Here is a 13,352-nt window from a genome sequence, read left to right as displayed (position 1 = left end):
TCCTCCACTCTGTAAAGGAATACATCCCAGGGCATTGGCAGTCATTGTCTTTCTTGGTGTCTCAGGGTGAAAATGCTATGAAACCCAGCAGATGTGGTGGGAATCCTTGTCATGCTGGGCCCCCTGTCTGACCCTAGAGCAAGTGTCTTGCCCCCTCTGACCCTCTGCTTTTTCCTCAGTGAAACCTGTGATCTCTCACAGCTCACAGAGTCACTTCCAGGTAACGGTCCCAGGTGAAGGGTCCCTTCTTGTTGGGCGTGTCAGGTCAGTGCCCCATGTCTGCAGCATGACTCACGGGGCTATGTTATGTAAAGCTCCTAGATTCTGCACAGAGGGCAGGTTATATAAACGTGTTTAACGTGCATCCTACATATGGGGCCTGGGGAGGGGACCTGGCTTGGTAAGCCTGCAGTTGCCAAACTGACACTGGCTGCTTCTAGGAAGTAGAGCCTATAAAATGTGGGCCACGTGTACACTGTCTCATTGAAAATGTGCCCCTCTTGGGGGTCTGTCCCTCTAAATGGCTGTCTCTCTCAGTTTCTGACTCTTAATGTGTCTCCAGTTTTACTCCACATCTTTCTAACCCTCTCCGTCTCCGTTGCACCATCTCTGTGCATTTCTGTCACACTCTTTCTCTGTTCCTCTGCCTCCCTCCCACTCACCTTTCTCTGAATCTCTCTACACTTCTGGGTCTCTCTCTGTGTCTTTGTACCTCTCTTTTATTTTATTATTAACTTTAACTCCCAAACTTGTTCCCAAAAGGATTACACAGATTCTAGACAACACCAAGTCCCTCAACAATGTCTGCTGTGGGATGTTGGGATGGTTCCTCTGCTCACTGGGCCTCTGCCCTTACCTTTTGCAAAATTAGATGTGACAGGGGTCCCCATCACCTGGGGAGATTTATAAAATGAATTGCCCCGGTCCCACACCCAAAAGCTGTGCATCAGAATCTCAGAGAAAGAGGTGGCATAGATTCTGACATGTGAGATCTTGCCTGAGTGATTCTGTGCTGCTGACCTGAGGCCTCCACACACATGTCGCGGTGCCAGGTTCTGATGTCACATGATAGGTGAGGTTCTGCAGAGACACTGCTAGGGACAAGAGTGATTTCCATGGCAGGCAGAGGATCCTGAGTGTGAAGGAGTCAGGGAGACAGAGCTTGGGGTCAGGATAGGGACAGAGAGTGACAAAGATAACAAGACACAGAGGAAACAGAGACAAAAAGATACAGAGATGGAGAGACATGGAAACACGAAGAGATAGAGACAGAAACTGCATTTCCTGCACACCTCCTGAAAATGCACCTCCGTGGTGGAGGGCCACATTGCTATCTGCGTGCCAGTGTGTGACTGTGTTAAACAGGTTGCTGCAGGCAGCACTGGGGTGTGCCGGGTCCGGTGTTGGGATTGACTGTGGGAAGCAGGTGCAGGGCTGGGAGGTTCTGGGTGGATCCTCTTTACATGTACCTGCCTGCCTTTAAGCCAGTGTCCTGGGCCAGCATGGGTGATTGACGATCTGAACACCAGTCAGGTAGCATTCTCCATCAGGCCACCACTTTCTACGCCCATTGGGTGCGGCTGATGAGGATACAGCTCCAGGGTTCCTGGGGCCCATATGGATCAGTTTGGGTATAGCTCCAGACCCTGAGGGTGTCTTGGACTTGGGGGTAGCCAACCTAATAGAGAGGTACCGTCCTTGGAGCCAGACTGAGCTGTGAGTCCTTCGGCAAGTTGAGTGACCTCTTGGGACCTCAGTTTCTTCACCTGTAAAATACGGATGACAGGGACTTCTATGGGGATGTTGTGAGCACCCCCCAAACATAATGGTGTGCCATCGTGATGGCTACCATCTACTGAAGGCTTGCGGTGAATGTACCTGTCAGCAAATTCTGCAGTTCTATGTTCAAACACCTCCAGAATCTGATCTCTACTGCCCCTAGGCCTTTGCACTTGCTGCTCCCTGCACCTGGGATGTTCTTGGCCCAGATATCTGCATGGTTTCTCCCTCACCATCATCAGATCTTTGCTCAAGCATCACCTTCTCATGTAGGCCTCTTCTGACCGCCCTATTTAAAAGGGCAACCCCAACTCTCCCTTCCCTCTCCAACTCCCTGGCACTTACTACTTTCCAAAGTGCTATATAATTTGTTTATTTGTGCTTATATATTGCCCATCACCTCCCTCCCCACTTCCAAAGTGTAAGCTCCCAGGAGGACAGGGATCTTTGTCTTGTTCACCATTGAATATCCAGCACTTACCACAGTGCCTGACAGGTTAAGGAACTCTAGTTAAATATCTGTTGAATGAATGACGGATGGGGTGTGCCAGGATTGTGCCAGAAGCTCTAGGTCGGTAAATTCAGTGAATCCTCACAATAGCCCTATTGTCACAACAGCCGTATGTGCTACGCATTTTACAGATACAGAAACCGAGAGTCAGAGAGGGAAGTCCCTGTGACAGAAGCGCAAAGGCCCTGACGATCTGAGGTAGATTATCCTGCCTTCAGGGGCGTCCCTACGAACCCACGAGTTGTCTGTGTTTAGCCTCACTACCCTCATGTTTATTTCGGGGCCTGGTCCTTGTTTGCCTTGCCTCGCGGTCTCTCTTTATCACTGCGCCCCAGCCAACTCCCTGTGGCTTCAGCCTCCACGAATTGCTCCGCGTTTCTGGCTCCGGGGCCCTGAATCTCTACTTCCCCGATTGCTGTCTCCCCGGATCTCTGCTCCACGCAGGCCTCCGGAGGCCGGGGCCGCTGCCCGGTGCGCCCGCCCCGCGTCCTCGCGCAGTCTCGCCCCGGCGCAGCCGGGCTCGCAGCGGGCCGCCCTGGGGCGGGCGGGGCCTGTTGCCCGGAGACCAATGTTTTGCCGCCGCAAACTGGGTCTCTGGGCCACCGCGGGGGGGCGGCCTGGGAACCCGCGCCGGGCGTGGGAGCCGGCCGGGGAGGGGCGCGGGCGGCCCGGGGCCTGGGACCCGGGAGAGGCCAGGGGGATCTGGCGGCTGTCTGGAGCCAGGAGGGAATGGGGGATCCGATTTGGGGGGATAAAGTAGGGCTGTTGGGGCAGTTTCTGGGAGACAGAGGGGACTGCGATTAAGGACGAGAAAGTTATTAGAGGTCACTCTGAAGGAGGTGGGGAGGGGTCTGGGAAAGATAGACGGTGGGAGAATCTTGGGTGGGGGGACAAGGGAGGAGATTGGGAGGGCAGGGGCTGGGTAGGAAGGTAGGGGGTAGTTTGAGGGAGCAGGGAAAGGGGCCCCAAGACGGGTGAGTGAAAGGCGTGGGAAACTGGACTTTCAGGGGATTCGGAAATCACAAGGGACTGGTGTGAGGGCAGGGAGTTTGGGGAAGGCAGGGTGTAGAAGACAGATATATCTGCAGGCTCGAGGGTAGAGCTGAAATTTAGGGGGTACAAGAAGTGAGGGTAGAGAGTTTGGGGGAGATAAGGATCCCTGAGGAGGAAGAGGAGGCTAAACCCGGCCGGAAACAGGGGTGAATCAGAGGAGGGGGTGCCATTGCCACTTCCAGGCTCCTGGCGGGAGAGCCTCTCCCCGCCCATTGTCCCCAGCCTGGCCAGGACGTCCGGCGACATCCCTGTGGACGCGACGTCGGGGTTATGTAACACTGCCGGCCCGGGGGAGGGGCGGAAGTTAGGACTCCCGGGTTCCTCTCCACGCCCCATCCCAAGGGAGGGACATGGGTCGGTATCCCGAGCGGCTTGTGACATCACACGTAGGCGGAGTCCACCAGAGGCGCGAACTCATTTTCTTACCCACCCCGACCCCAAATGGAAAGCCGAGGGCTAAGATCTGAGACCCTGGGTGGGGAAGGGTATCCCTTGCAACGCCATCTGATGAGACAGCCGGATGGCCACGGCTGCTAGCAAAAAGGTAAACTGAGTCCCAGAGAGTGCTGACCCTTTTCGTTTGATTCAGTCATTCAGCAAAGATGTATTGGGACCCTACTGTGTGCCAGTTACCGTCTCAGGTGATGGGGACAAAGCAGCAAACAAAACAGAAGCCTCTGATCTCAGCAGCCCCTGGGCTGACCTGATTCTGAGCCCAGACTGACTCCACCCCACCCAAACCTCACTGAAATTAGAGCCCCAAATCATGGATCCCCTCACCCAACCTCTGGGAGACTCTTCCCTAGGGCAGAGGACAGAACACATCTCTCAGCTTGTGAGTCCCTGGTCTCTGAATGACTGCATCCCTGTCGCCCCCACCCTCATGGCCTGTCACTTCCTCCTAGCCTCATCCCCCCCACAGGGCATGACTAGAGATGCTGGTCCTATTAGGCAGTTGGCGAATCACTCAGACGTCATAACAGCCGGCTGTGCCATCACCGTGTCTCAGAGATGTCATCAAGCGGCCTTGGTCTCCTATGAATACACTTATGGGGCCTGAGGAGGGGGCACTGCCCTGCTGCCAGAGGTACCTCAGCCCCCCACCAAAGGGAGTGACTTACTTCCATCCAAACCCTTCATCAGAAGGCTCTGGAAGGTACCTTCCTAGCTTCCTTCACTCCTCCTCCAGGCAGCCTCCATGAACTCCCTGCCACCCACCTCCAGTTCCCTGGGCTCTAGATCCTGGCCCTTTGGACTTTTCCCTTTCTGACCTCACCTGCCCCCATGCCTTCAATTTTGAAAATCCTTCAAAGCCAGGCTCTTGAAAAGGCACTTCCCTGCCCCTCTCCAAGCCTCAGTTTTCACTTCTCTAAAATGGGTATAGCAATGGTGCCCGGCCCACACATCTAGGTGGTGAGTGATTTGAGCAAGACCACTTCTGTGATGGGCTTAGCACAGGCTGGGGACATCCTGAATGCTCAATGAATCCTACTGGCCAAGGTACACAGGTAGTTAACAGAAGTGGGGATCAGAGGGAGGAGGGAAATTTACTTTGTCAAGGTATACTTTTTTGTATTTGCCAATACATGTTCACCAAATTTTGAAAAAATCTTTTAAAAATTATTAAAAAATTACCACCTCTGGACTGACTTTGCAACTTATCTGGGCATCCTCTACCCACACCTGTTCATCCTCCTCTTGGGCCTTATATCAGGAATGACCCCACCATCCACCCTGCCCCTAGGTGGAGACCTGGGCCTCATCTTGAGTGCCTCCTTCCCCTCACAACCTCTTAGCCACCAGGTCTGGTCCTTCTTGCCTCCTCACTGTCTCTCAAATCTGCTCTCTCCTTTTTCCCCTCCTCCCTCTCCTCCCTAGGTCCAGGCCCCTCCTCTCCCCCTCCCTTCCTCAATCTACCTCCAGGAAGCAGTCAGAAAGTTCTTACTAAAGCACAAATCTGCCTCTGTCCCTCCCCTGCTCAGAACCTGCCATGGCTCCTCAGTGCCCTTGATGGAAATAGTTCAGGTTCCTCACTATGGCCCATGGGGCCCAGTTCTATCTGGTCCTTTCTGACTTTTCCAGTCTCCTAATTCCTTGATCTAACTCCATGATTTTTCTTATCCTAAAGGATCTTCCAGCTTGCTCCCTCTGCCTGGTGGCTGAGCCCCATCCAGACAACATAACAACTGGACACATGGCTAAAGCTTGTTGTCCATTAGGGACAGGGATGTTACCACCATCACTTGAGGCTGCCTTCCATCCACAGCCAAACAGCTCTGCCTGAATTTTCACTAAAGCAACATCTGTCTACTACCTTCTGCTCCCTGGGGCTGCACTCCTGTGATATTTCAGGGACTAGAAAGATGCAGACTTTGAACCTCAGGAAAACGTGGTATAAGATCTTTGAGGCTGATTCTTGGAGTAGGCACTGAAGGGTCAGAGATATCAGAATGGGAAGCTACCTTAGAGGGTCCAGGTGCCAAGGGGAGACAGAGGCCCAGAGGGAGCAGGGTTCTAGTTGGTCCCACTGCCTGGAGCCATTGTGCCCAATCACTGACTGGATAGAGAGGAAAGAATCATAGTAGACTTGGGTTTGGTGAACAAAACAGTGGGTGCCAGGCTGAGCCCTGACTGCTGACACAGAGACCTCAACCTTGGCAGACCTGCATCTGTCCCCAGCCTGAGCCCCAACCCTGGCACCAGCCTGAATCCCTGACCCTGGAAACAGGATGAGCCCCTGAAAATGGTCGAGACCCACTACTAAGCCGGCCCCATCCACTACAGCAATTAACCAAGTCGGAGCCTCTCCCCACACCGCCTCACCCCTCTGCTTGCTGGGCTGGTGTGACTTCCTGTGACCTCCCCCCCCCTCCATAGAGGTGGAGCTGAGGACTGAAATGAAGGAGGGGGGCGCGGAGATTCGGAAAGACACAAGATTGGTGCTGCGAATGGGGAGGGAGAACAGGGACAGGGCTTCGGGATGGGTAGGTTGAGGGATGGGGATGAATACTAGCTGAGGACATGGAGAGGCGGTACGGCTGGGCTAAGAATGAAGATTAGAATAGGGAAGGGGGAAGGGGATGAAGGATGAAGGGAAAGCTGAGGATAGGGTGGAGGAGACAGGGAATTTGGGGGATGGAGGGGATAAAAGGTGCTGATTCGAGGCTGGTAACAGGTTGGGGGATGCGGGCTGGGGTCACAGTTGGGGCCGTGCGGGGACGGCGGGGGTCGCTCGTCCGGCCAGGATAGCGCGGTGAGGCCCAGCTGAGCCCAGCCCCATCCCCCTGCCCGCCGCTGCCTCCCCTTCCGCTCCCCGGAAGCGCTGAGTCGTTCTGCCTTATCTGGGGGCCGCTATTTCGGGCTCTGCTCAGAGCGCGGGGACTATTTTTAGCGGCGCTCGGGTAAAAATGGACGCGGTACCGCGCGGATTCCCGAGGCTGTGCGCGCTCCCTCGCGAGAACTGGGCGCCGGGGGCGCGCGCCTGAGTCACCTCCTTCCCGCCCGCCCCTCTGCACGGTGAGGAGCGCGGGCTCCGGACATCCCCCGCCCAATCTGCACAAGCCTCTTGGGTTCCTGCGCGCCTGACGGCCAGCGGCGCTCAGAATATTCCAGGACCGTCGGGACGCATCCACCGGGGAGCAAGCGGCTGAAGGCCTACTTTTGGGCAGGGGCGCCGCGCCCCCTGGTGGCCCCCGCGGGGATCTCAGGCAGGGACTGGTCCAGGAGTCGCCCCCCCACGCCGCCCCGCCACACACCTTTTTTATAAATGACGAAACTGAGGCCGTGAGAGGAACTGGGTTGGGGGTGTTGCATCATGAATTGTAAGGTACTCTCGTTCAGTTTAAGCTTAAACACCTCCCTTAGTGGAGAACTCACCACCTATCAGAAAACTAGGCACTTTTTGCTTTTCTAAGTAGTATTTATCTAGTCATTCAACAAGTATTTATCAAGGGCCTCATGTGTGACATTAAGTGCAGCTTGAATGATGAGAAGGGGCATCTAAAACGACCTTCTGGTCTCATGCAGTCCTCTCATCCTGTTACATAGATCTGGAGACAGAAGCCTGGAGAAGAACCAGTTGGAGACTGAGCTTGTAGAATGTAGACTGCATGAGCTTTGACTGCGTAACTGTTGAGCTCCAGTTTGGTGTCCTCCTGAGCCTGGGAGCTCATTACCTCCTGGCATATAGATACCATTCATCATCATCAGTAGCAGGTGATTACTAGTTTTTAAATAATAGCTACCTTTTGTCCTGTGCCTACTCTTTGCTGAGCAGTCTACTAAATGCCTCACCTGCATTAATTCATGAAATCCTCACCCTAACTCTCGGAAGTGAGGTAATTATCCCCATACCCCATTAACAGATGAGAAAATCTATTTTCCTATCTCCCTTTTCTCCCAGCCACATGGACATCTACAGCTTTGGCAGCCTTCTGCTTGTTCGTTGGGAAACCACCCCTTCCCCCATTCAGTTCACCTGGTTGTCTTGGGGCTTACCCCATCCTCCCTTTCTGGGGAAGGGCACATGCCCCAGGCCCAGCTAATCAGAGCATTCTAATTGGTCTGTCCTTTGACTACAGTGATTGGTTGAGAGGTGAGCATGTGACCCAGTTGGGCCAACAAGGGATGGAACCATTGGGCAGGAGACCTTTCTTTGCTCTAGGGTGGCTGAAAGGCTGGGATGTGAGCCTAGAGCTGCTGGGGCCATCTTTGCCACCTGAAAGGTCTTGCTGAGGGAAAAAAATCAGAGAAATGTGAAACCCAGATGTGGGACAGTGACTTCACATCATTATTTTAGCTCCTGGATCAAGCTGTGACTGAAGCTGTTATTACTCCTTGATCTTTTAAAAATATGAGCCAAAAAGTATAAATAAATAATTAATTAATTATAAAAGAAAGAAAGAAAAAAGTGTGAGCCAAGATATTTCCCTAAACCAGTTTGCGTTTGAAACTGAGAGGCTCCCAGTTGATTCACTTTCTCTCTCCACCTCCTCTGCCACCAGGAACTGATCCTGACACTTTCCACTGCCCCCAGTCCTTGCGAATGAATCACTGTACACCCCCCCCGAAGCCCCATTCATTACACACTGCCCCCGTGAAGGCATGGACTGCTTGTATACATCTGGGCCCCCTGCCCTCTCCCCACAACTGGACAAGCACTCTTGTAGGGGCTCTGGGTCTGCTCATGTTCATGTCCCCAGGCATAGACAGGGATGAGAACCTGACACCGAGGCCGCTGTCCTGGGCAGGACCACTTTCTACCGTCATTACTGGCTGATGGTGAGTTTACCCTGCTTCACCCTCCACTTTCTCCCACTCTCAGGATCACTCTCTGTCTGAGCTCTACCAGCCTCCCAGCCTCTGCTTACCATCCCTCCCACACTCTAGATCCATGTGTCTAGAAGCCTCTTGCATCCCCCCCGCCGGATGTCCTACTGAATTTCACCTTGACCTCAACAGCTTCTTCCCACACCTGTGCGTCCTGTTCCCAGGTCCCCAGCTCAGGCTTGGTCCCACACTGACCCTGTCTCATGGACCAGAGTTCTTAGCCTCATCCTGGTGCCTTCCTCCCCTCACCTCCCACTACCCATCACTCATCTCCATTCTATCTTTGAAAGGTTTTATGTGTTCTCCTTCCTCCTCCTCCCTACTCTGGTCCAGCTGCCTCCTTGGTCCCTTTCCCCCACTTTGTCCTTCCCTGAACCCTTCCCTGGTTTCCTGTCCCTTCCTATCTAGAAGGATCTTGCTAAACCACAAACCTGCTCCTGCAGGTCTTTCCCCTGCTCGGAGCCTGCTATGGCTCCCCAGTGTTCTAGTCCTGTGACCTACAAGGCCTTCTGTGGCCTGCTGCCTTCTTCAGTCCCACCTCTTGCCCCCTCCTCACCGCTTTCCCCAACGGACATTCACCCTGCCCTCAAACAATACTCGGACAGCTGACCTTTCTTCAAATGCATCATGCTCCGGCCTGCCTCTGGACTGGAGCATTCTGTTCCCTCTGCCTGAATACCTTTCCCATCCTTCTCCACCTAGTGAATATTTCTCCGTGCTTTGGTCTAACACAGCCATCCCCTCCATTGAGAAACCTAGCGTGATTCCCTCTGAGCTAAGCCCGGCCCCCTCCTCTCAAGAAACCTGGTTGCTGCTGTAGCTCATTCTCTGGCTGGCGGTGTGCAGGGCCTTTTGCACGCACGATCTCACCGGGTCCTCCCAGCACCCTCAGGGCACAGGAACAAACACTTCTGGTTTCTGGATGAAGAACTGGGACTCACAGAAAAGGAATCCCAGCCAGGGAGGGGACAAAGTCAGGATTTGAACTCATGATCTCATACAGTCTGGATCCCATCCATTTATGCTGAGTATCTCAGTTTGTAAGTTTTTATTTTGTAACACTCCCAATAGAGGCACATATTGTGAATAAAAATATACTCCATATACCAAGTGGCCACAAAGTTCTATGTGGCCCTGTGATCTCTCTTGGTTAAGTCTCAGATAAACTTTATCAACCTGATGGAGGCAGGGATTTCAGAGTATCCTTTAAGCCACATTTTTGGCATGAGCATCGGTCATTCTGCTTGAATGTGCTTCTCACATGGATTGTTCCAGAAAACCACAAGGAATTCTGAAGTTCAGTAGCCCCAGAACAAATGGTGCCCCAGCATCCGACGTCCTCCCAGATGGAGAGACAGCAAATACCGCGGACCAGTGCTGTCCATGAGAAATATGATGTGAGCCACATGTTCAGGCTTCACATGTGATGGTGTGCCTCCAGGGGACAGCGTGGCTTAAAGTCAAGAACCTGGATGCTGTGGACAGTGTGGGGAGGGTGGAGATCAATGGTAGAGCACATGCTTAGCATGCACCAGGTCCTGGGTTCAATCCCCAGTACCTCCATTAAATAAATAAGTAAATAAAGGACCTGGATGCTGAAGCCAGACTGTGGGCCTCAAATGACAAATCTGGAGCTTCCAAACTGCAACTCAATCTGTCTACACCTCAGTTTATTCCTCTATAAAAGGGGAGTCACCGACAAGACCTCAGAAGGGTTTTGTGGAGATTAAATGAATGAACTGATATTAAACACTTAGAACAGGATTTGGCGCATATTAAGTGCTGTATAGGTGTTGGCTTTTATTATTATATGGAATTTTGTGAAAGAGATCTCTCAACTCCACATTAACAGTTGAAGAAAAAAAAAACCCTTAAAGACTTCCCATCCTGGTTGTGGAAGATGTTCAGAACATGGGGACACACACAACTTCTAACCACCACGTGTAAGATACACAGACCATTCTGGGTTCTCAAGGGTAAGAGCTTCAACATTCAGAATGTTGATGGGTCCAAAAGGAGGTGAGTCATGACTGTAAAATCCATGCCAGATTAGGTAGACTTAGTACTATAAAAGAATGTAAACTATCTCGTTAAAAATTGCTTGAAAAATCAAGAAAAAAAAACCATTCCATGCTGGAACGGGCATGGGCACTCACAAAGCTTTGGACACCTCCCGATCTAAACTCTGCCACAGATTTTCCTGTTCTCTTTTCTGTTTTGATCTGTGTAGTGGGTTGAATGGTGCACCCCTCTTGCATCCATTTAAGTCCACCTGAGACCTGTGAATGGGAACTTAGTTGGAAAAACGGTCTCTGCAGATGCATTTAAGTTTAGGATCTTGAGATGATATCATCCTGGATTACCCAGGTGGGTCCTAAACCCAATGGCGAGTGTCCTTAAAAGAGAAAGGCAGAGGGAGATTGGACACAGATAGCAGAGAAGTTGGTCATGTGAAGACGGAGGCAGAGATTGGAGTGATGGGGCCAGAAGCCCAGGATGCCTGGGGCCACCAGAAGCTGGAAGAGGCAAGGAAAGATCTTCCCCTAGGACCTTCAGAAGCAGTGTGGCCCTGCTGATACCTTGATTTAGGATTTCCGGCCTCCAGAACCATGAGAGAACAAATTTCTGTTGTTTTAAGCCATCAAGCTTGTGGTAGTTTTTCAGGGAGCCACAGGAAGCGAATACAGTCTGTTCAGGAGCCTGTCTCCTTCCACCTGGAAGACAGGGTTTCTGTGGCTTTCAGATGCTGTCTCACAGGAGGAAACTGAGGCTCAGAAAGAAGGCAGAGCCAGGATTAGAACCCAGGTCCCCAGAAACTCATCCAAGATCCATAGGTCACTGTGAAAACTTGCAGTGTCTTTTGCCCGTTAAAAAATATGGAATGCCTCTTGAGTTTTCTTTTGAGGTAGTGGTTGAGAACACAAGCTTTTTTGTTGGATTCCTGGTTTGTTTGCTTGCATTCTGTGTGGCCTCAGTCAAGAGACTAACCTCTCTGTGCTTCAGTTTCTCCTGCTATAAAATAGGGATAACAAATCATCTTAGTAGGCTGTGATGTAGAGTATATGAGAATTGATCAACTTTGCCATTTGATAGTCCTGAAAGTCTTTGCAAATGCTATAAGACAAGAAAAATTAAACGATATGTAAAGATGGGAAGGTAAGATGTAAAATTGCCATTTGGATCGTTTTAAAGAAAAGCTAAGAGAATCCACAAACTATTTTAAACAGAATTTGTCCAGATTGCCTGTTAGAAGGTCAACCAGTAGTATTTAATAATACTCATCAGCTAGAAATTATAAAAGAAATAAGATAAGGAGTTAAGAAAAATATCATCTGCATGTACGCTGGTGACTCTCAGGTTTCAATTTTTTAAAATTGACCTACAGCACTATGTTAGTTCCACAGATTTCCAAGTTGAGCCCAGAGTTCTCCCCTGCCTCTTTGACATTCCCACTGGGATGTCTCAAAGTTTTCTCCAACCCTAAGGGGCTCAGTCGGAATTCTTAACCCCACTCTGCTCTTTTGGTTCATGTTACAGCCCTCAGACCCTCCTGACTCCCCATCACCCTAGACCAAGCTACCATCTGATCTACCCTGGACAACTGTGGTCACTTTTGCACTGGGCTTCCTGCTTCCATCCTTGGCTCCACTACCATCCTTTCTCCACTCAGAATAAAATCCAAAATACTTACCATGGCTTTCAAGGCCTTACATGATCTGATCATTTGATTATCTAGCCTTCAATCTTGACATTCTCTCCCTCACACCCTGTGTTCCAGCTACATAGGCCTAGCAACTTATTACCACAGGGCCTTTGCACAAGCTGTTCCCACTGCCTCGAAAGCTCTCTCTTCTTTAATCTAGCAGACTCCCAGTCATCCTTAGGTCTCCTCTTAAATGTTCCTTTGATGGATAAACCTCTCCTACCCTCCCATTTCCCACTCCCAGGTAAAGGATGTTCCGCATTCTTGTCCTTAGTATAACACTTACCAGGTGTATATGATTATTAGTTCAGTGATTCTTAAACTTTTTGGTCTTCGAGCCCCCTATACTCTTAAAAATTATTGAGGACTCCAGAGCGTTTTTGTTGATGTGAATTATATTTATCCATATTTACTGTTTAAGAAATTAAAACTGGGCGGGGGGAGGGTATAACTGAAGTGGTAGAGCGCATGCTTAGCATGCATGAGGTCCTGGGTTCAATTTCTAGTATCTCCATTAAAAATAATTAAATAATCACCTCCCCCCAGAAAAAAAGTAATCAAAACTGAGAAATTTATGCAATATTTATGAATTCATTTTAATATAATTTAAAGAACCAATTTCAGGTTAACATAAATCATATCCTTTTAATTTAAAACAACCATATTTGCTAAAATAAAAATAATTTAGTGAGAAGAGGGGCATTGTTTTGCAAATCACTTTAATGTCTAGCTCAACAGAAGACAAGTGGGTCTTCACATCTGCTTCTATGCTCAGTCATCATGGTATTGTGCAGGCTGAAATGTACACTCAGGAGAGAGAAAGTGCAAAAGGCAGGTAAGTGTCTTAATTTTATTGTGATAATCATTTTGACATCGGGGACCTCTTGAAAGAGTGCTTGGGATCCACCCAGGTTTCTGTGGACTACACTTTGAGAATCACAGTAACCTGCAAACTGAACCTCTGGTTCAAGAGACAGC

Source organism: Camelus dromedarius, chromosome 9 (genome assembly GCF_036321535.1).
Source record: "Camelus dromedarius isolate mCamDro1 chromosome 9, mCamDro1.pat, whole genome shotgun sequence".
Lineage (NCBI taxonomy): Eukaryota > Metazoa > Chordata > Mammalia > Artiodactyla > Camelidae > Camelus > Camelus dromedarius.
Note: the sequence above shows the minus strand (reverse complement) of the source record.